General features: G+C 36.3%; 2 pseudogenes; one reads left to right on the top strand and one right to left on the bottom strand.

The window, feature by feature from the left end:
- The first annotated feature begins 6,107 nt into the window (after positions 1–6,107).
- LOC124972486 (DEP domain-containing protein 7-like) lies at positions 6,108–7,648 on the top strand (annotated as a pseudogene).
- Positions 7,649–19,018: 11,370 nt separating this feature from the next.
- Positions 19,019–22,613, bottom strand: LOC124971567 (ribonuclease P/MRP protein subunit POP5-like; annotated as a pseudogene).
- Positions 22,614–22,825: the final 212 nt, after the last annotated feature.

Genomic DNA, 22,825 nt, shown 5'->3' with positions numbered 1-22,825 from the left:
CTTCTAAGGTCTTCCTCAATTTCTTTCTTCAATGTTTTGTAGTTTTCTTTGTAGAGATCTTTTACCTCTTTGGTTAGATTGGTTCCCAAGTATTTTATTTTTTTTAAGGCTATTGAAAATGGAGTTGTTTCCCTCATTTCCCTTTCAAATATTTCATTGCTTATGTATAAAAATGCTTTAGATTTATGCGTGTTGATTTTATAATCTGCTATTTTGCTGAATTCATTGATGAGGTCTAGAAGTTTTCTGGAGGAGTTTTTTGGATCCTCTAAATACAGAATCATGTCATCAGCAAATAGTGACAGGTTAAGTTCCTCTTTTCCTATTCGTATCCTTTTAAATTCTTTAGTCTGTCTAATTGCTCTGGCTAGTATTTCAAGTACGATGTTGAATAAAAGTGGTGAAAGAGGGCATCCCTGTCTTGTTCCCATTTTTAAAGGGAATGCTTTCAGTTTTTCTCCATTAAGAATGATGTTGGCCATGGGCTTAGCATAAATAGCCTTTACAATGTTCAGATATGTTCCTATTGTCCCTATTTTTTCTGGTGTTTTGAGCATGAAGGGGTGTTGTAGTTTGTCAAATGCTTTTTCTGCATCAATTGAAATAACCATATGATTCTTATCCTTAAGTTTATTGCCATGATGGATTAAGTTTATTGATTTATGGATGCTAAACCATCCTTGCATTCCATGGATGAACCCCACTTGATCGTGGTGCACAATTTTCTTAATATGCTTTTGGATATGGTTTGCCAGTATTTTGTTAAGGATCTTTGCATCTATATTCATCAAGGATATTGGTCTATAATTTTCTTTCCTTGATGTGTCTTTGCCTGGTTTGGGTATGAGGATGATATTAGCTTCATAGAATGAGTTTGGTAGGGTTAGCTCCTTTTCTATTTCCTGGAATACTTTCAGAAGTATTGGAATGAGTTCTTCTTTGAAGGTCTTGTAGAACTTGGCTGAGAATCCATCTGGTGCTGGGCTTTTCTTGGATGGTAGTCTTTTGATGGCTTCTATTTCATTGCTTGATATTGATCTGTTTAAATTGTGTATGTCCTCCTGGTTCAGTTTGGGAGGAGCATATGTCTCTAGAAATTTGTCGATGTCTTCAGTATTTTCTATTTTGTTGGAATACAGATTTTCAAAGTAGCTTCTCATGTTATATATTTCAGTGGTGTCTGTTGTGATATTCCCTTTTCCATCATGAATTTTAGTAATTTGAGTTTTCTCTTTCTCTTTGTTAGTGTGCAAAGGGTTTGTCTATTTTGTTTACTTTTTCAAAGAACCAACTTTTCGTTTTGTCGATTTTTTGAATTGTTTCATTTGTTTCAATTTCATGGATTTCAGCTCTGATTTTAATTATTTCCTGTCTTCTACTACTTTTGCTGTTATTCTGTTCTTTTTCTAGGGCTTTGAGCTGTAATGTTAGGTCATTTAATTGTTGACATTTTATTCCTTTCTTGAATGCACTCCATGCAATGAATTTTCCTCTTAGTACTGCTTTCATAGTGTCCCGGAGATTTTGATATGTTGTATCGTCGTTCTCATTTACCTCTAGAATTTTTTTAATCAACTCCCTGATGTTTTCTGTTATCCATGTTTCATTCAATAGCCTATTATTTAGTCTCCAGGTGTTGGAGTAATTTCTGTTTTTTATTTTGTCATTGATTTCTAATTTCATTCCATTATGATCTGACAGAACACAAGGCAGCATCTCTATTTTTTTGCATTTCCTAAGGGCTGCTTTGTGGCATAACATATGGTCTATTTTCAAGAATGTTCCATGTGGGCTGGGGAGATAGCTCAGCTGGTAGAGCGCTTGCCTTGCAAGCACAAGGCCCTGAGTTCGATCCCCAGTACCGCAAAAAAAAAAAAAAAAAAAAAAAAAGTTCCATGAGCTGCTGAGAAGAAAGTGAATTCGCACATAGATGAATGGAATGTTCTATATATGTCTGCTAAGTCTAGGTTATTGATTGTGTTATTGAGTTCTATGGTTTCTTTTTTTAGTTTTTGTTTGGACGATCTATCCAGTGGTGTCAGTGGTGTGTTAAATCACCCAGAATTATTGTGTTGTGGTCTATTTGATTCCTGGAATTAATTGAGAAGGATTTGTTTGATGTACATGGGTGCACTGTTGTTTGGGGCATGTATATTTATGATCATTATGTCTTCCTGATTTATGGTTCCCTTAAGCAGTATGAAATGTCCTTCTTTATCCCTTCTGACTAACTTTGGCTTGAAGTCCACTTTATCTGAAATAAGGATGGAGATCCCCAGTTTTTTACTGAGTCAGTGTGTATGGTATGTTTTTTCTCATCCTTTCACCTTTAGTCTGTGGATGTCTTTTTCTATGGGAAGAGTCTCTTGAAGGCAGCATATTGTTAGGTCTTGCTTTTGAATCCATTCTGCCACTCTGTGTCTTTTGATTGATGAGTTTAGACCATTTACATTCAGGATTATTATTGAGATATGATTTGTACTCCCTGTCATTTGGGCTTATTTTTGGTTTTTAAGTTAGCTTGGTTTCTCCTTTGAATGGGTTTTTCTTTAAGGTAGTTCCTCCCTTTGCTGACCTACATTGTTGTTTTTCATTTCCTCCTCATGGAATATTTCCTCCTCATGGAATATTCTGTAGCACAGGCTTTCTATAAGTAAATTCTTTTAACTTTTGTTTATCATGGAAGGATTTTATTTCATCTTCAAATCTGAAGGTTGGTTTTTCTGGGTATAGGATTCTTGGTTGGCAACCATGTTGTTTCAGAGTTTGAAATATATTGTTCCAGGCCCTTCTAGTTTTTAGAGTCTGGGCTGAGAAATCTGCTGATATTCATATTGGTTTCCCCTATATGTAATCTGATGCTTTTCTCTTGCAGCCTTCAAAATCCTATCTTTATTTTGTATGTTAGGCATTTTCATTATAATATGCCTTGGTGTGGATCTGTTGTGATTTTGTGCATTTGTTGTTCTGTAAGCCTCTTATAGTTTATTTTCCATTTCATTCTTCAGGCTTGGGAAGTTTTCTGATATTATTTCATTGAATAGGTTGTTCATTCCTTTGGTTGTATCTCTGTGCCTTCCTCAATCCTGATAATTCTTATATTTAGTCTTTTCATGATGTCCCATAGTTCTTGGAGATTCTGTTCGTGTTTTTTTACCATTTTCACTGTTTGGTCAACTTTATTTTCAAGATTAAATATTTTGTCTTCATTGTCTGAGGTTCTGTCTTCCAAGTGGTCTAGTCTGTTGGTGATGCTTTCCATTGAGTTTTTTATTTGGTTTATTGTTTCCTTCATTTCAAGGATTTCCATTTGTTTTTTTTTTTTTGAGAATCTCTATCTTTTTGTTGAAATTATCTTTTGCTTCCTGCAGTTGCTCTTTCAACTGCTTATTGGTATGATCATTCATTTCCTGCATTTGTTCTCTTATCTCATCCTTTGCTTCACAAACCATCTTAATCATGTATAATCTGAAGTCCTTTTCTGACATTTCTTCTACCATACTGTCACTGGATTCTATTAATATAGAATCTAGATTTGTTTGAATCATTTTCTTCCCTTGTTTTTTCATGTTGTTCACGTATCTTCCCCTCTAGCAGTACAGATCTGGGATATTGCAGTTTCCCCCCTATAGGCTTATAGTGACCCTATAGGTTTCTAAAACCTTTTCTTTAAGGGGGAGGTCAATATTAGTAGTTCCCAATTCAGACAGTATGCAACCCTAGACCAAATAGCCCCTATGAGGACATTAACAATATTGTTATAATAAACAGAATGAGTTCATTTATTATCTTCAGTATAACAAATAGATTTGCAATAAGATCTGCAGTTTCTAATGGAGGACAAAGAGGATGTGGAGGGGTGTAGGATGCAGCTGTTAATGGGATAAGAAAAGAATATATAGAAGTTATAGATAATAGAAAGTGCGAGGGTATAATGAAAAGAAGTTGATTGTTAGCATGCAAAAAGGGAGAAAGAGACTCTGAGGGAACAGGTAAACAAAAGGAAGAGAGAGCAAGAAAAATAAAGAAATAAAAACTTAAAATTTTTCAATAAGGAGAAAAAAAGAAAATCTACACTATAACAGTCATATAGTATTCAAACATCCCAGTCTTCAGTAGCCTGATGCATGAGAGGTACCTGACAATGAGCTTCAAGTCTCCGGCAGGAGTCTCAGGATGGGATTTGCCCCACCTAAAGATGGGAGATTAGGCTTCCAGGATCATCCAAGATGGCCGCTCTGGTTTCCAAATGTGTTGGCAAATGGGGAGCTGCAGCTTGGGTGTGGGCTTGGTCAGCCCAAGGTCCTGGAGGTGGGGTGCAATCAGTCGACCTGGGGGTCCTGGTGATAGGGCACAGTCAGTCGGTTTGGGGGTCCTGGAGGCATGGAGAAATAAAAGTCTATGTGAGGGCCCTGGAGGCAGGGAGTAATCAGTTGGGCTAAGAGATCCTGGACATGGGGCTCAGTCAGTTCGGCCAGGGGTCCTACGGGGCCTGACTGTTGTCTCAAAATGGTGGCAGCCACGTGTAACCAAACCTGCAGGTATTGTGACAGTGAACTTCCAGGCAACAGCAGGCAGCTGGTGCTCCACTGGTGGTCTGTGATCAGTTTGCTGACTGCTGTCAGATGATTGGGAGGTGAATCTCGGGCGGTGGGTGATAGATAGGTGAAAGGCAGGCAATGGACAGGCAAGAGGCAGGCAAATGGTGGATGATAGGCTCCTGACAGTGAGCAGTCTGCACTCAAAAGTGTCGATATGCTGGCTGACTGCAAGTGATCTCAGTAGACAAATGGGGTAAACAGCAGGGGATTGATAAGCAGCAAAAACTGCCTCACCAAGAAACAGATATCCTCTGCTTGAAACCCAAGTTACGGAGTGACAAGGAATGCGACCTCCCTCTAGTCTGCTATCTTTGATCTCCAAGAACACATTTTAAAATATCATAATTGTGTAAAACAGGATGCCTCTTTTGAGCCTTCTTTTGTCTCTCATCAAAGGATTAAAGTTCTTTTCATATAGACCAGATCACATCTTTTTTCCTACATATGTAAAATTTTATGCCACCATATTAAATAGGATCTTATTAATAAAATAATATGTACTTTTCCATTTTTCTCCTATACAGATATATAAATAAATGTTTTTATCATTGTTGTGTGTGTGTGTGTGTGTGTGTGTGTGTGTGTATGTGTGTGTGTGTGGTGCTGGGGATTGAACCCAGGGTCTTTTACTTGTGAGGCAAACACTCTACCAATTGAGCTATCTTCCCAGCCCTATCATTACTTTTAAAAATGGTAGCATATTATATACATCTTTAAATTTTTTAATTGATAGTACCAGATTGCATACTGTGGTTGAAATAGTAAATATTTCTACCATCAATGTGTAATAATACCCTTTCCCATGTGCCCATCAGCAATACATTTTGCCAGTCTTAAAACACCCAAATGTACATCATAGGAGATTTGCTGGATAAAACATTAAGTATTAGAAAAATGGAATACTATGCAACCAGAAAATAAGAAATATTTCTATATACTATGGTGTAATCTCCAGGATCTACTGTTAAGTGAGAAAAGCAAGGCATAGAACAGTATATAAAGTGTCTTAGCCCATTTTACACCATTATAATAAAATATCTGCAATTGGATACTTATAAAGAAAAGAGATTTATTTACCTTATACTTTTGGAAGCTGAAAGTCCAGGGTCAGGTGACTCCACTGGTTTGGCCTTTGGTGAGGGCCTAATGACACATGGCATCATAGCTGGAGCACATGTTGGAGGGAGACATACTGCCAAATACAGAACCAAGAATTCCTTCAGGGATAAGACTTGTTGCCGCCTGCAGCAACGAACCCGCGGGAAGGAATCGGAGGCCGACTGGGAATGAACAACTTCTTTTTCTCAGAGCTGCTAGCTCAGAGATGCTTCTTCTCAGAGGTGCTTTCTTGCTTTTTAGAGTAAGGTGCTTCTTTGTTAGAGGTGCTTCTCTTCAGCAGTGCTTCTTTTCAGCGGTGCTTCTTCTTAGAGGTGCTTTTTCTCAGTGAGGCTTTTTAATTCGCGGAGCAGCAGCGGTCCCTGAGGTGGTGTCCCGGCAGCCAGGGCCATGGCCACGGTGCAGGAGAAGGCGGCCGCGCTGAACCTCTTGGCTTTGCAGTCCGGCGCAGAAGCCTCCCGGTTTCAGTGTGGCCCAGAAACCATTTGGAGCCACATACATATGGAGCAGCATTATAAATACTCTTCAGACACAAGTGGAAGTAAAAAAACGAAGGCACCACTTAAAACGACACAATGACTGCTTTGTCGGCTCAAAAGCTGTAGATGTCGTTTATTCTTCCTAATTTAGAATAAGTACTTTGGTGATGTAGATATTCCTCAGGCCAAAGTGGTGAGAGTGTGTCGAGCACTTATGGACTATAAAGTATTTGAAGCAGTTCCAACCAAGGTATTTGGAAAAGACAAAAAGGCTACATTTGAAGACAGTAGTTGCAGCCTGTATAGATTCACAATGATACATAACCAAGACAGTCAGTTAGGCAAAGAGAACAAAGTATATTCACCTTCCAGATATGCAGAAGCATTGTTTAACTCATCTGATATCAAATCGGACAGTTTGGAGGACCTGTGGGAAAATCTGAGCTTAAAGCCTGCTAACTCCCCTAGTGTGAATATCTCTGTAACCTTGTCTCCATACGTTATTAACGAAGTGTGGCAAGAAGAAACAGTTGGGCATCTGCTACAGCTTGTAGACCTTCCACTTCTTGATTCCTTACCTGAGTAAGGTAAGGAGTCTGACAGAAAGAGGTTGTACCTAAAGTTCCTCAACCCAAGAGGCAGCCTGACATAATCAACAGCAGTAACTATCTGGATCAAGGGATTCTCAAGGCCTATGGTGACTCTCAGGAAGATGAATGGCTCTCTGCTGCAATTGACTGCTTGGAATACCTTCCAGACCAGATGGTGGTAGACATAAGCAGAAACTTTCCTGAGCAACCAGACAGAACAGACTTAGTGAAGGAACTTCTGTTTGTTGCCACTGGCAAATATTACAGTAGTAGAGAACCACTATTAAATCACCTATCTGATGTTCATAATGGAATTGCAGAACTCCTAGTAAATGGGAAGACTGAAATAGCTTTGGAAGCTACTCAGCTCTTTCTGAAGCTTTTGGATTCCCAAAATAGAGAAGAATTTACTGTATTTCATGGCTGTTGCAGCACATCCTTCCGAATTTAAATTACAGAAAGAAAGTGATAATCGAATGGTTGTGAAAAGGATATTCTCAAAGGCTATTGTTGACAATAAAAATTTGTCCAAAGGCAAACTGATCTTCTGGTACTCTTTTTAATGGATCACCAAAAAGATGTTTTTAAGATTCCTGGAACTTTACATAAAATTGTTAGTGTTAAACTTATGGCCATACAGAAGGGAAGAGATCCAAATAAAGACACAGGGTATATTTATTGCCAGAGAATTGATCAAAGTGATTATTCCAGCAGTACACAGAAGACAACCAAAGATGAGCTGCTGCATTTACTAAAAACAATTGATGAAGATTCAAAACTGTCTGCCAAAGAGAAGAAGAAATTGTTAGGTCAGTTCTATAAGTGTCATCCAAACATCTTTATTGAGCATTTCGGAGATTGAGTTTCTAATATATGTTACATATTTTAAGAATAAATTTTGTATCTTAAAGATCCAATCACATTTGTAAACTTGAGATTTCTATATGAAACTGTACTTAATAAATTTTTTTTATATAAAAAAAAGCCTCACTGAGAAAAAGCACCTCTAAGAAGAAGCACCACTGAAAAGAAGCACCGCTGAAGAGAAGCACCTCTAACAAAGAAGCACCTTACTCTAAAAAGCAAGAAAGCACCTCTGAGAAGAAGCATCTCTGAGCTAGCAACTCTGAGAAAAATAAAGAAGTTGTTCATTCCCAGTCGGCCTCCGATTCCTTCCCGTGGGTTTGTTGCTGCAGGCGGCAACAGATAAGGTTTAGGCTTTGATAACAGTTTGCTCTCATGAGAACTAATCATGAGTCCCAAAAGAGCTACCATAATCCCTTCTGAGAGCAGCACCACCACCAATGACCTAAGGAATTCCCACTAGGCCCCACCTCATAAAGGGTCCGTCACTTCTCAAATCAGCACACCAGGGACCAAACCTCCAACACATGAATACTTGGAGGGAAAAACCCCACACATCCAAACTATACCATACAGTATGTGATCTTTTATGAAAGAAAAGGGGATAGCAAGAACATATATAACTAAATATAAATATGCTTATAATGTAAGCATACTGTAAGAGCTTATAAAAATGAGTACCTCCAAGAAGAAGGAGGTAACAGGCTATTAGAGGTCAGAAATGAAAGTTAGACTTCTCCAAATGTATCTTTTATGGTTCTGATATTGAAAATGTAAACTTTTTAACAAAAATCAAACTGAAATAATCCCTAAAAATTGAAAGGAAAACAAATTACTCTAAATATATATGTACTATATATATTTACTCTAAATATATATGTACTATGTATATATATATTTGCCAGAATATATATATATTTGGCAGAATGACACAAAGGAGAATTATGCCATATATATTTTTTGTGGGGGGGGTACCAGAGATTGAACCCAGGGGCACTTAACCACTGAGCCACATCCCAGCCCTTTTTGTACTTTTTTTATTTAGAGACAGGGTCTCACGGAGTTGCTTAGGGCCTTGCTAAGTTGCTGAGGCTGGCTATGAACTTATGATCCTCCTGCCTCAGCTCCTGAGCCACTTAGATTACAGGTGTTTACCACTGCACCTGGCTCCATATTATTTAAAGCACAGTAATTTGCATTAACTGGTGATATATACCCCAAATACAAAAAGAATCACAAAGAAATCTCAATTTATACTTGAGAATCATACTAATTAATAATAATAGTGGAGAGACCCTGCATCTTGTAGAAGAAAAAGTAGGTCCAAATCTTCAACTTGTTGGCTTAGGATCAGACTTCCTTAACAGGACTCCCATAGCACAAGAAATAAAAGCAAGAAACAATAACTGGGACAGATTCAAACTAAATAGCTTTCTCTCAGCAAAGGAAACTATCAGCAATGCAAAGAGAGAGCCTACAGAGTGGGAGAATATCTTTGCCACTCATACTTCAGATAGAGTACTAATTTCCAGAATATATAAAGAACTCAAAAATACAAATAATACACCAAAAATACAAATAATCCAGTCAACAAATGGGCTAAGGATATGAACAGACTCTTCACAGAAGAAGATCTACAAGCAATCAACAAACATATGAAAAAATGTTCACCATCTTTAGTAATAAGAGAAATGCAAATCAAAACTACACTAAGATTCCATCTCACCCCAATTAGAATGGCGATTATCAAGAATACAAGTAACAATAGGTGTTGGAGAGGATGTGGGGAAAAAGGTACACTCATACATTGCTGGTGAGATTGCAAATTAGTGCAGCCACTCTGGAAAGCAGTATGGAGATTCCTTAGAAAACTTGGAATGGAACCACCATTTGACCCAGGTATCCCACTCCTTGGCCTATACCCAAAGGACTTAAAATCAGCATACTTCAGAGATACAGCCACATCAATGTTCATAGCTGCTCAATTCACAATAGCCAGACTGTGGAACCAACCTAGATGTCCTTCAATTGATGAATGGATAAAGAAACTGTGGTATATATATATATATATATATATATATATATATATATATATACACATATATATAAAATGGAATATTACTTACCTATAAAGAATAATAAATTTATGGCATTTGCAAGTAAATGAATGAAATTGGAGAACATCATGCTAAGTGAGATAAGCCAATCTCAAAAAACCAAAGGACAAATGATCTCACTGATAAGGGGATGATGACACATAATGGGGGGTGGGAGGGGTGTAAGAATGGAGGAAGGAGGGACTCTATAGTGGGAAAAGAGGGATGGGAGGGGTTGGGGGGAAGGAAAAAAAAAACAATGATTCAAACATCATTACCTTATGTAAATGTATGATTACACAAATGGTATGCTGTTACTCCATGTACAAACAGAAACAACATGTATCCCATTTGTTTACAATAAAAATAAATTAAAAAAAATAATAATAGTGGGATTGTTCCTAAAAACTATTAGGTATATAGTAAGATAAAATGAATAATCATGTTAATGTCACTAGTAAGCAAGTTCTTCAGCATAAAAGAGATGCAAATATAATATTGAAGAAGTTGGATAAAATTTCTATCATTTTAATTTTGAACAGGAAATATCAGTATAATATATTCTCCCCCAACCCACCTCAGTACTGGGGATTGAACCTTCAGGTGCTTTAGCACTAAATCACATTCCCAGCCCTTTTCATTTTGTGAAAGGTTCCCAGTAGATTGCTTAAGGGCTCTCTAAGTTGCTGAAGTTGGCCTCAAACTTGCAATCTTTCTGTCTCAGCCTCCCAAGTCACTGGAATTACAGGCATGTGCCATCATGCCTGGATGGAAATATCAGTATGAACTGATTATTTTCTCTTTCTAAAAATTAGACTTTTAATGTTTATGTAGTTGAATAGGTCTACCTTCCTGTATGTAACTCTGGATATCTAGTCTTTACTAAAAAGATTTCCTCTGTTCCTGCACTATACCCACAGTGTACTAGAATTTCCATTGTTACCTTTTTACTTTTTAATTTTGATATATTGGGGATACAACCCAGGGCCTTGTTCATGGTATATAGGTTCTCTATCACTGAGATACATTACCTTTTAATTTTTAATTTTTAATTTTGAGACAGCATCTCACTAATTACTCAGCTGACTTCAAACTTGTGATCTTCATTCCTCATTCAAGAACAATGCACATGAGCTCAGAGATTGTTTTTATTTATAATGAAATTTTATAGCTTTTAATACAGGCCCTATGCCTTTATGGTTAAACACATTACAAAGCATTTCCAAGTTATTTTTGCTTCTATTTTAAATGTAATATTTTTCTCATTTCCATTTTTGTAGACATGTATAGCTATAATATAGAACACTATATTTATTATTGTGTATTTCTTGAATCCAAATTGTTTTATAGATTTTACTAAAGTCCTTTCAGTTTTCTATGTGTATTGTTCAATATAAAATCTCCCCCTCAAAGTTCATGTTTTGAAAGCATGATCCCAAACGTACCAAGGTTCAGAGGTGTGGAAACTTTAGGCAATTATTAGGGCCCTGACCTTATAATCCAGCAAATGGACTCATCTACTGATAGCTGAATGTACTACTTACTGCATGATAACTGGGGGCGGGGGTGAGAGGAAGTGGGTCACTGGGGCATGTCTTTGGGGACTATATCTTATCCCTGTCTCCTCACATGTATTCTATTTCTCTCTTTTTTTGTGTGTGTGCAGATTTTTTTCTGCCACACTGCTCTGTTAGGATATTCTGCCTCACCTCTGGCACAGAGCAATGGAGCCACTGACTATAGATGGAGACCTCTGAATCTTTTTTTTATATATATATTTTTTATACCTTTATTTTATTTTTATGTGGTGCTGAGGATCGAACCCAGGGCCTCAAGCATGCTAGGTGAGTGCTCTGCCACTGAGCCACAACCCCAGCCCCTCTGAATCTTTTTTTAAAAAATATTTTTAGTTGTAGATGGACATGACACTTTATTTTTGTTTACTTTTATGTGGTGCTGAAGATTGAACCCAGTGCCTCACACATGCTGGGCAAATGCCCTAGCACTGAACTAGGACCCCATCTCCAAGTCCTCTGATCTTTGAGCCCCAAATAAATCTTACCTACTCTTAGTTGTTCCTGTTAGGTGTTTCAGTTACATTAAGGAAAAGTTGATTAACACCTACACACACATAAATTAGTAAAAAAGAGATAAGATCATTTTATCTCATCTTTCCCACAATATATACAGATTTTCTTACCTTATTCCATTCTTTTTTGTGGGGAGGACTGGTAATTGAACTCAGGGGCACTTGACCACTGAGCCACATCCCCAGCCCTATTTTGTATTTTATTTAGAGACAGGGTCTCACTGAGTTGCTTAGGGCCTCACTTTTGCTGAGGCTGGCTTTGAACACATGATCCTCCTGCCTCAGCCTCACAAGCTGCTGGGATTAAAGGCGTGCACCACCATGCCTTATTTCATTCTTAAGAACAGCACTGCCACCAAGTATGGTGGTACATGCCTGTAATCCCAGCAATTGCAGGAGGCTAAGAAAAGAGGATCACAAGTTCAAAGTCAGCCTGGGCAACTCAGTAAAACCCTATCTCAAAATTTAAAAAGGGATGAGGATGTAGCTCAGTGGTAGATTCAATCTGCAGTACCACAAAAGAAAAAGGAAAAAGAAAAAAGAATAGCATTGACCAATAGAGTTTTCTGTGATGATGAAAATGTTCTGCAGCTATGTTGTCTAAAATAGTAGCCATTAAACATATGTGGCTATTGAGTACTTTAAATGTGGTTAGTGAGACTAAAGAACTAATTTTTAAAATTTAGTTTTAATTAATTTAAATATGGTGATTAATTTAAATGGCTAGTAGCTATTGTATTGAGTAGTACAGGTCTTGAAAATCCAAAATAATATTGAATAATAATGAAAATAATATGCATGCCTTTATAGTCTTGGCTTTTAATCAAAATGATTTTAGTCTTATGCTACATATCTTTTAATATTTTACTAATATTTGTAATTACATTTTAGTAAAGATGATTGTATTTAAGTAGTTTTTTTCCAATTTCTATTCTGCTTAAATTTTTTTATTAGGAATTCCTGTTAAATATTATCAAATAACTTTTCATCATTTATTCATGTGCTCACGGAGCATTTTCCTTTAATTTGTTGATAGAATGAATTATGAGGACAAATTTTATGTGTAACCACTCTTGCATTCCTGTAATAAACTGTACCTGGTCATAGTCTAACTTACAATTAACTGATTTTAAAATAAAAATTAAAAAGTAATTGTTGTGATGCTTTGGGCATGTGACCAGGAAAAGAATTATAGAATGCAGCAACCAAGAAAGCATAGTCACCAGTTCAAGATTTTTGCTGGGCTCAGAATATCACACTCCCCCCATCCCCTTAGGAACACCAGATTATAGAGCACCCAAATAATTCCTTCAAACAGAGAGTAAATAGATTAGGAAAGCAACCAGATGGCTTAATATGCCATCGTTGAGATCCAAGATGGCAGATTAGAGGGATACTGCATTCCTTCTCACTCTGTAACTCGGGTTTCAAGTAGAGGAAAATCTGTTTCTCTGTGAGGCAGTCTTTCCTGTTTATCAATCCCCTGCTGTTTACCCCATTTGTCTATCTCAATCACCCACAGTCTGCCAGCATATTGACTACTTTTTGAATGCAGATTGCTCACTGACTGCCATTGCTCACTATCATCTGCCATTTGCCTGTTTGCCTGCCTCTTGTCTGTCCATCACCTGCCTTTCACCTACCCATCACCCAGCACCTGAGGTCCACCTGCCGATTGTCTGCCGGTAGCCTGCAGACTGCCCGCAGACTGCCCGCAAACTGCCAGTAGATCACCAGCTGCCTGCTGTTCCCTGGAAGTCCACTGTCACAGTACCAGCAGGTTTGGTTACACATGGCTGCCACCATTTTGGGACAACAGCCAGGACCTATAGGACATCTGACTCAACTGACCATGCCCTGCATCCAGGAGCCCCTGCCTGACCGACCACACTCCACATGGACTTAGTGCCCATGCCCCATGCTGCAGCTCCCCATTTGTCAACACATTTGGAAGCCAGTGAAACCATATTGGATTATCCTAGAAGCAGAAGCAGCCATTTTAGGTGGGGCCAATTCCATCTTGAGACACCTACTGGAGACCAGAAGCTTATTGTCAGGTACCTCTCATGCATCAGGAACAACATGAAAAAACATGGGAAGAAAGTGTTCCAAATAAACCAAGATTCTATATTAATAGAATCCAATGACAGCAAGGTAGAAGAAATGTCAGAAAAGGAGTTCAGGACATACTTAATTAAAATGATTTGTGAAGGAAAGGATGAGATAAGAGAGCAAATGCAGGCAATGAATTATCACTCCAATGAACAGTTAGAAGAGCAACTGCAAGAAGCAAAAGATCATTTTGATAAAGAGCTAGAGATTCTGAGAAAAAAAAACCAGAAATCCTTGAAATGAAAGAAACAATAAACCAAATAAAGAAACTCAATGGAAAGCATCACCAACAGACTAGACCACTTGGAAGACAGAACCTCAGACAATGAAGACAAAATATTTAATCTTGAAAATAAAGTTGACCAAACAGTGAAAATGGTAAGAAAACACGAACAGAATCTCCAAGAACTATGGGACATCATGAAAAGACTAAATATAAGAATTATCAGGATTGAGGAAGGCACAGAGATACAAACCAAAGGAATGAATAACCTATTCAATGAAATAATATCAGAAAACTTCCCAAGCCTGAAGAATGAAATGGAAAATAAACTATAAGAGGCTTACAGAACAACAAATGCACAAAATCACAACAGATCCACACCAAGGCATATTATAATGAAAATGCCTAACATACAAAATAAAGATAGGATTTTGAAGGCTGCAAGAGAAAAGCATCAGATTACATATAGGGGAAACCAATATGAATATCAGCAGATTTCTCAGCCCAGACTCTAAAAACTAGAAGGGCCTGGAACAATATATTTCAAACTCTGAAACAACATGGTTGCCAACCAAGAATCCTATACCCAGAAAAACCAACCTTCAGATTTGAAGATGAAATAAAATCCTTCCATGATAAACAAAAGTTAAAAGAATTTACTTATAGAAAGCCTGTGCTACAGAATATTCCATGAGGAGGAAATATTCCATGAGGAGGAAATGAAAAACAACAATGTAGGTCAGCAAAGGGAGGAACTACCTTAAAGAAAAACCCATTCAAAGGAGAAACCAAGCTAACTTAAAAACCAAAAATAAGCCCAAATGACAGGGAGTACAAATCATATCTCAATAATAATCCTGAATGTAAATGGTCTAAACTCATCAATCAAAAGACACAGAGTGGCAGAATGGATTCAAAAACAAGACCCAACAATATGCTGCCTTCAAGAGACTCTTCCCATAGAAAAAGACATCCACAGACTAAAGGTGAAAGGATGAGAAAAAACATATCACGCACACTGACTCAGTAAAAAAGTGGGGGTTTCCATCCTCATATCAGATAAAGTGGACTTCAAGCCAAAGTTAGTCAGAAGGGATAAAGAAGGACATTTCATACTGCTTAAGGGAACCATAAATCAGGAAGACATAATGATCATAAATATACATGCCCCAAACAACAGTGCATCCATGTACATCAAAGAAATCCTTCTCAATTCCAGGAATCAAATAGACCACAATACAATAATTCCGGGTGACTTTAACACACCACTGTCAGAATGAATGAGAAAATGTTTTCTCCTCCGGAATCCTATCAATAGAGTATGTTAGCTAACTTTGAATTTTTGCCAATGGAGAGAGAGAAAACGGTCTTTCATCTGTAGTTATAATTTACATTTCTCTTTTTTAATGAGTGAAGTTAACTATCTTGTTGTTTATTAACAACAAATTTTATTTCCTTTTTGTATGTTTCAAAGGGTTATGATTTTGTCAATTTATATATTAGGAAGGATAACTCTTTGTGATATGAGCTGTAAATATCTCCCTTAGTTGTCTTTTTTAAACGTTTGTTTATGATGCTTCTTTCCATAAAAATTGATTTTTATGTAACAAAAAGTACTGTGAAATAATTTATGACTTGGGATTTTGAGTTATGAAAGGTAGATGGTTCTTGCTAACTCCAGATTTGTAAAGAAAAAAATTTCAAGTTTTCTTCTTATTATCTAATAGTTGTTTTATTTAAAAAATATATTTGGTACATATTGAATTTATCATGGTATATGAGGTAAGGCAGGGATATTATGTTATTTATTGCTATAACATTTATTGACTACTTTATTTTCCCAATGATTTGAGATGGTGTCCTCTTTATACATTTGATTTCTATATGTATCTGAGTATACTTACATCTGGGCATTCTGTTTTGCTAATAGACCAGTATGATACTCTTAAATTATTTAGGCTTTTAAAAATGCCTTACTGTGTTTTAGTGCTGGTCCCACTTGTATGTTTATTTTTTCACTAAATCGAGCATCAGGTGATACAACTTAAAACTGTTAAGTTTTCATTGAGATTTTGTTTAATTTACAAAATAATATGGTACTTCTGTTTGTAGAAAGGCATTTTTTTGGCTTCAGTGGTATTTTAATTTTAATTTTTAATAGGTCTCACATTTGTTTTTGTTTTTTTTTTTTTGCAGTGCTGGGGATTGAACCCAGGACCTTGTGCTTGTGAGGCAAGCACTCTACCAACTGAGCTATCGCCCCACACCTGGTCTCACATTTTTATTGACAAACATATTAATATATTTTTTGTTATTGTTATATGTGAAATCTTTTCTTCCACTAAATCTTCCAAAAGATTATTTGAATATATGTAAACTACTGATTTTTGTATGTTGATTTTGTACTTGGTAATCTAATTGAGCTATCTTACTGTTTATAGTAGCTGTTAATAAAATATCTTGAGTCTAAAAATTAAAAAAAAATTAGTAAATAAAAAAATCCATAAATAGGAGTTGGGGATATAGCTCAGTTGGTAGCGTGCTTGCCTTGCAAGCACAAAGTCCTGGGTTCAATCCCCAGCACTGCAAAAATAAATAAATACATACATACATACATACATACATACATACATACATACATAGCAGGACAATCAGTAGAGTAGAAGAAGGGGAAAAGGAGGAGGAAGAAGGGAAGGGAAAGGACTGAATTGGAGCAAATTATATTCTATGTTTGTCAAAATGAACCTAAATATTATATATAACTATAATGCACTAAGAAAAACATGAAAGAATATAAAGTATGTGTCCTGGCACTCTAATCCAAAAGACTCCTTATCAACATATTGGCATGTCATGTCTATGAAATGTATGTGAATAAAATGGGACTGATTTATATGAAAAAATAAATGCCATCAGTGATTTTTCTTTCTTTTCATGGTAAAAAGCATGCATTGTAAGTATAGAGACATACCTCCTCTTGCTACTGCCCAAGACTTCCTCATTTGTAAATTTCCTCTGAATATATCTTTGACTATCTAACAATGTGGAGTGGTCCATCTGTTTCTTTGGTATGAGCTTTCTTCCACTTATGGAAGGTAGTTCTTGGTCCTATTGGGGAGTTTTCCTAACACTGATATTAAAATACAAACTATGTTCTAGTTTCTTCATCAGTACCTGGATCTTTTAAGGTCCTCAGTCATTTATGTCAAGGTAGAAATCTATGCCCTCTGTTGGGCACAGATCACCAGTACCATAGCATGTGGAACAATTAACATGCATTGAGCATCTTTCTATGCATATTCAATTGCTCATTCAAAAGCGAGAAGATACAATTTAACATCAGGGAAACATATAAAAGGTAAATAAACAGAATTCCTTCTCAAGACAGGCTAGACAACACTTGGGAAAATAGTAAAAATGATCAAGTTCACTATATTGTCCTCGTATTGCATAGAACTTTTCTAGTATTTCAATAGGAATGAAAATGGCTGTTAGTTTAATTCTATTGGGCAATTCCTGGGAACAAAGTAAAAAGCAGCAAAGGGCCCATAAGGTAGGTAAATTAAACCCAATTAAAAATTATTGCAGAAGTAGCAATTCAAGCAATGTTATAGTTGGTTGGGATTTATTATATGAGAAAATTATTCACTGAAACATACAGTATATTGTAAACACTTTAAAAGTTATCCTAAATTTAAAAATTAAGGTAAATTAAAGAATATCTTCAGCAGAAGTAAAACACTATGAGAAATAATTGAGGTATATAAGAATTTTAATTAAGAATAGAGAAAGACAATTAAAAATGATACTGATGTTAACAGAAGGTCCACATAAAGAGTCCCAATTTTTTACCTGACTAATGCATTCAGAGCAGCCAAGGGAGTTACCAGTGTTGCTGGGACAATGAAAAGCACAGGCTCAAAATGGGCAGCTTTTCTAATTTCACACAAATAAGACACAAATTTCATGGTCAAGCAAGGTAACAACTATAAAAAATAGCATATCTGTACTATTTTAACACTATATTATATGTCCTTTTTTAACTTTTATATCCTTTTATTATGGAGAAAAGAGATCCTTGGATATGTCATTAGGGGGTAGCAGTCTAAATATGGCCACAAGACTTTTACCCTCCTACTTCCTCTGAGTGTGGCAGTCTTACCTGGCTTTAGGTTAATGCCACACAAAAGAGTGGAACTGCAGAAAACTAACTGAATTTGGCAGATGCTCCAGGGCCATGCAATAATGAGGGCAAGTGAGGCCAGTCCCCCAATCCATAAGTGCAAAAGCTGCATTTCTTATCAAGTCACCTGATTAAATATTGGGAAGGAATCTGGTATTTATAAAGCCTAGATTAGATTAGTTGTCGATCTGTACAAAGTGTAGTTGCTGTATCTTAATATTTCTACTCCAGATGACTTGTTTTACTTAAGATCCAGCTTGGGGGTTGAGAGTACAAAGCCTCAAATGGAAGACTAAATATTAAAAAATACCACAGAGGGAGTCAGTCTTCTTACCAGGGTCAGACTGTAGATGGGGAGACTTGGCTACACATGAATTCTATAAGCCCTTTTTGTAGTTTATGCTAAATTCTATAAAAATTAAATACATTTAACCTGATGTCAACCAATCAGTTAGATACAGAAATGTTACTACAGAGCCTTTACAACCTGCAGAACCACTGAGTCAAGGAATGTTACATAAAGGTAACTTAAGTCCTCCATTTCGAGCTGGTCACTTGTCTTCTGGTTGGTATTCTTCCAGTTTGGAGAACTGTAGATGCTGCTTCTTCCTAGAATGTTCTGTTTTCACAAGTGGGCCTAGGCCACCTTTGTGGCAAACAGAAGTTCACTCCATTGCTTCAGCAGCCTCTTCACCACCATTGTCTGAAAACTCTTCCTCACCAGAATCCTCTAGTAAACAGCTTCTTGTGACATACTTCTGGATAGCTTCTTGCTCTCCTTCATCTCGCTCTCCTTCATCCTTCATGCAACAAGATCAACAGTTTTTTCCTGTTGTACTGAATCAGAAACTTCTGCCATGTTCTAATTGTACCTCCCAGGTGTAGGGTGTTGAAAAAACAAGGATAATGGTATCATTTTTTCTCCATGTACATGATGAAAGGAAGAGCTAACCACATAAGTTAGTAGAAATCTCCACATCGAAGTAGCACTATTCCAGTATAGGCATTGAGGTATCAAACTGCAATACTGATGGAGCAGGTGGCTGCACCGAACGTCCTGTGTACCCTGGCAATAGTGTCCCAAAAAAGACCACCCAGCACTTGGTCCTCTAGACTTAGGTGACAGCAAGGGTCGTCAGACACCAATTCACAGAGCAGGTACCTGTGCTTGAACCACACCGTGGCAGCCACCACTCGGGTTCATAGTATATGTCTTAAAGTTAGGTCCAGCCTGTGTAAAGAATCAAAAGTTCTTATACATACATTTGTGCTCTATAAACTCTGAATTCCCAACAAATTCCAGGTTAGCACTATTTTTTTTCCTGATTAAATAAATTCCATAGCATCTATAAGACAGGATAATTCTTGCTGATGCCCTAGTATTTTGTATCATAATTCCTGTGGACAAAGATTAATAGTTTTTTAGTTAATATTTATGACATGTTATGACACATCAGGAAATATACACAAATGACTAGTGAATAAAGAGCAAATGTACTGTGTTTCCCAGAGAAATTAGCAGGAAATAAGCATTTAACTTCTACTTCACTATGATTAAGAAAGTGCTACTGCTACCAGAAAGGAAAGCCAAAATGGCAGGACTTACTTGAAAGACTTATGGACAGTACCGATTCTAGAGTCTGACACCAACTATAACCTTATCTCTTTGTTATTTGTTCCCAGGATGTTCCCCATTTGGATCATTTTCTTAGAAAGTAGTTACCTAACAGTGTAGGCCTTGAGCAGCAAAACTCTAGGCTAAATTTGCTATTGATTTGACCACAGAGAAACTGATCAGAATATAGGGCAGAGATGGAGATATATACTTAAAATATTTTTATTATTCTAGAATAGAAAAGTAAATGAATCTGCTAAGAAAGAAATCAGGAAAACAATCCCATTCACAATAACCTTACCAAAAAACAAACCTAAAATACCTAAGAATAAATCTAACCAAAGGGGGTGAAAGACCTCTACAATGAAAACTATACAACATGGAAGAAAGAAATTAAAGAAGATACAAGACAATGGAAAGACCTCCCATGCTTATAGATAGGCAGAATTAATATTGTTTAAATAGCCATAGTCCCAAGAGCAATATACTGATTCAAAGTAAATCCCATGAAAATATTAGTGATAGTATTCACAGACAAAACTTCACTGACAAAAAATACCAATGACAGCCTTCACAGAAAAAAAAACAGTCCTAAAATTCATTTGAAAGAATAAAAGACCTAGAATAGCAAAAGCAATTCTAGCCAAAAAAGTAATGGTGGAGGCACCACCATACCTGACTTCAAATTATACTATACAACTATAGAAACAAAAACTGCATGCTGCTGGCAGAAAAACAGACACATAGACCAATGGTAAAGAACAGAAGACACCAAGAAAACCCACACAAATGCAGTCATCTGATCCTTGACAAAGATGCCAAAAGTATACATTGGAGAAAAGACAGCCATTTTGACAAATGGTGCTGGGAATGAAAACTGGTAATGCATATGTGGAAGAATGAGAATAGATGCTTATCCCTCACCTAGCCCAAAAGTCAACTCAAAATTTATCAAAGACCTAGAAATTAGACCAGATTATGCAACTTCTAGAAGAAAACATAGGGTCAATACACATATAGGCTCGGGCAACAACTTTCTCAATTGGATTCCTAAAGCTCAGGAAATAATGCCAAGAGTTAATAAATGGGATAGCATCAAATTAAAATGCTTCTGAACAGCAAAGCAAACAATTTAAGAATGTAAAAAGAGAACCTACAGAATGGGAGAAAATCTTTGCTAGTTAGTCTTCTGACAGAGGATTAATATGCAGAATAAATAAAGAACTCTAAATATTTAACACCCAAAAAACAAATAGCCCAATTAAGAAGTAGGCAAATGAACTAAACAGATACTTCTCAAAAGAAAATACAAATGGCCAACAAATAAAGGAAAAAAACATCATTTAGCGTTAGGAAAACGCAAATAAAAACTACACTTAGATTTCATTTCACTACAGTCATAATGGCAGCCATCAAGAATACAAATAATAAAAAATGCTGGAGAGGATGTGGAGGAAAAGGAAAACTTTTACACTGTTGGTGGGATTGTAAATTAGTACAACCACTATGGAAATCAGTAGGGAGGTTCCTCAAAAGACTAACTATTCCACTGCTTAATATTTATCCTAAAGAATTAAAGTCATCATACTACAGTGTTACATGAATCCCAAGTTTATATCAGCACAATTCATGAAAACCAAATCATGGAACCTGCCTAGGTATCCATCAATCGATGAAAGGATAATGAAAATGTGGTATAACATACACAATGGAGTTTTATGCAGTCATAAAGAAAAAGGGATCATAGCATTTGCAGGAAAATGGATGGAACTTGAGAACATTATGTTAAGCAAAATAAACCAAACTCAGAGGGTCAAGGGTCATGTTTTCTCTCATATGTGGAGGCCAGAAAGGAGAAAGGAAAAGAAAGTTGTGGGGGGATTTCATGAAAATTGAAAGGGGATCAGAAGAGTAGAAGAAAGGGACCAGGAGGAAAGAAGAGGAGAAGGCAAGGGGAAATATTAGGAAATTGGCCAAAGTATGTTGTTATATTATGTGCATGTTCAGATATATACCAATAAATCCCACCATTATGTACTACTATAATTCACCAATAAAAATAGGGGTAAAGTATATATCAATGTTGTATCTGTATATGGTAATATGCAAATAATTATGGGAAAATTAGATTTCGCTGAAAATGTCTAGGAAATAAGAAACCTGAATACTTGTTGCCTTATTCTAAACCTGACTGTTATCCATGAAAAAACACAACTTGTTTAAATGAACATTGGATGACACTATTATGTATGATTATAATATACCAATAAAATATTTAAAAAATAATGGAGCATTGAGTTAAATATAATTTCATGGGTTGTAAAGTGAAGAATACTTACTGAACATTTGTCCAATCCACCAGAACCGTTCTTTCAGATATGGCCACTATGAACTAAAGAAAGTCAGAAAAAGTATTCATCTATCAATTCCAGAGCATTGTGATATGATAACTCAATACTGCCACTATTTATATTTTTCCATAGAGGAAAAGACTTTAAAAATGTAGCTGTTATTTATTAATTGTATTAATGAACTTGGATTTTCTTCTTATCATACTTATAAAACTTCTTTTATTCCATTTATGAAGCAAAATATTTACCTGGTTTTATAAAAGCATGATGTTTTATTGTAAAATTAAAGTGCATGTTGACTGCAAAATGTTAAAAAATACAGAAAAGTACAAGAAATAAGATATGCTAATAAAAAAGAAATAAAATATGCTAATGGAAAGAACAAGAATGAACAGTGATTATCTGTAGGAGTAAAATATTAAAATGAACAATTTACCTTGATAATGATCCTGCATTTGGGTGACATCAGCAAAATGGCAGAGGTGGGAAGTCCAAAAGTCTATCTC

This window comes from Sciurus carolinensis, chromosome X (assembly GCF_902686445.1).
Source record: "Sciurus carolinensis chromosome X, mSciCar1.2, whole genome shotgun sequence".
NCBI lineage: Eukaryota > Metazoa > Chordata > Mammalia > Rodentia > Sciuridae > Sciurus > Sciurus carolinensis.
Note: the sequence above shows the minus strand (reverse complement) of the source record. Positions and strands in the feature narration are given on the sequence as shown.